The 1,929-nt window shown below is 34.2% G+C and overlaps 1 protein-coding gene across 1 annotated transcript in view; it reads left to right on the forward strand.

Annotated features, from left to right (window-relative positions):
* The window catches only part of LOC100534741 (uncharacterized), a 32,998-nt gene extending 32,134 nt beyond the window's left edge, over positions 1 to 864 (forward strand). Inside the window, exon 8 of the mRNA XM_009291223.5 lies at positions 1 to 864. This exon is cut by the window's left edge and continues 3,622 nt beyond it. The gene's annotated coding sequence lies outside the window, so the exon portion shown is untranslated.
* Positions 865 to 1,929: the final 1,065 nt, after the last annotated feature.

A 1,929-nucleotide genomic window follows, 5' to 3' on the forward strand; every position in this document is an offset into this window, starting at 1 on the left:
AACCAGCGACCTTCTTGCTGTGAGGCGACAGCACTACCTACTGCGTCACCACGTCACCTCAGATTTTCACAATATTGCATAAATGACCCATGGGAACTCTGTAAATTCCATAATCTAAAAAGAAAGACAAAGCAGACCCAGTTGTATAACAAATAAAAATTTATTTCTTTGTACACAATGAGTAGAAAGCAGCCAGTAACTCATTCGTTTTTTTAAAACACTCTCATTTTACATTTTGTACAGGTTAAAAAAATGACACAGAGAAATGAGTGTTATTAATTTAATAATAACTGCACTGCACATACAACAAAAACAGAAATGTGAAAATAACAAAGCGGATGTTGCAAAGAAATAAAAAGCAGAATGTTTGTATTTGTGGTGATTTGGCCTGAAAACAACTCAACATGTGGTGGTGTGTAATGATGCCACAGGTTTAGAGGTTAAATCAGTAAATGCCCTGCTGTGTAGTTCAGTGTTACAAACAAGTCTGCTTAGACGGTGACGTATCAGGGGGTCGTGACACAAAAGTCTGCTACATACAAACAAAAAAATAATGAGTGTATTTGTTAATGAGGCAAATGGCTAAATATAGCACAGACAGCCCTTTAGCATTTCTGTAAAATCCACAGATTATTCCCTTGTTACTTTAAAAAAGACCCCAAGATCTCACTTTTGAAGGATTAGACAGGGGGATGATTATGATATGAGTTATAAAGATCATATTAATGAACACTGGCTATATATGTCAATATATGGTGTGCATACAGGAGACTTTCTATTCAATACTGCTACAGGATTTGCTACCATGTCTGAACGTTGTGTATATTTTTTGGTAAAATGTGTGTAATAAATGATCTCCCAGTCTGTAGGCTTAATTCTTGTCTTGTTTTCTTGTAGAAATATCGAAATATCCTTAAAACCAGAGAGAAAGATTACTTGTTTTGAGATATAAATTTTTTCTTTCCCGACTTTCTTCTTTTGGGGCATTTATTGAGAATAACAGTACTTAATAATTCATCTTTTATTTTCTAAAATTGAGTAAATGATATAATCAACACTGACTTAGCTACATCTAGCAGGATTAGCTACTTTTATTGGTAGCAGCAGACATCAACGCTGGTCTGAATGTATTGCTAACAGTATTTCCAACTTTACTTCTAAAAGTCCAATACAATGGTGCAAAATTTACATTTTGATGATGCTTATGAATCAAAATAATGATCTCTTTATAGCCATTTACAGCAGGAACAAACCACATAGAGAGGCTTTTTATATAGTGTCGATTGTTTTTGCATTGTGGTCTGTGCTTCATCAATCGTTTTAAGTTTGAAGTGAAAAGTGTCTGAGATTCGTCTCGCTTTATTGCATCATGTTAAGTGTGATCTTAAAAATCAGTGTGACTTTCACATCTAGAATATTAGAGCCTTTAAGACTAAGTTGTGTCGCACATTTGCTATTGACATGGTAAACTTTGTAAGTGGCAAAACTGAAAGCTTCATTAGTGAGAAAACAGTTAAATAAACGATCAAGGATAAAGGATAAAGAATGAGCCTCCTCCATTCGGCCTCTTTACTTTCCTTTTACTCTTTAACTTAATCCTTTACTTTCGTGGATAAGGAAACGGTGCTTTACGCACTCCTTTGAAGATATCTATTAGCCTACAAATTAATTTCATTTGTTAAGCGCAAAGATTTGTTTCAAAACTGTTTCTAAATTCAGTTGCACAAAATGAGATAAGATTAGGTTTAACTTTATTGTGATTACACATGTACAAGGCAACGAAATGCAGTTTAGGTCTAACCATGAGTGCAATAGCAGCAAGTGCAGGATATAGGTATAAATTATAAAGTGCAATTATAGAAAACCTATGGTGATCTTTACAGATGGATGTACCATCAACATTATACAGGTTGTATTAGCTATGAACAG

The sequence above is a fragment of the Danio rerio genome, chromosome 14 (assembly GCF_049306965.1).
Source record: "Danio rerio strain Tuebingen ecotype United States chromosome 14, GRCz12tu, whole genome shotgun sequence".
Lineage (NCBI taxonomy): Eukaryota > Metazoa > Chordata > Actinopteri > Cypriniformes > Danionidae > Danio > Danio rerio.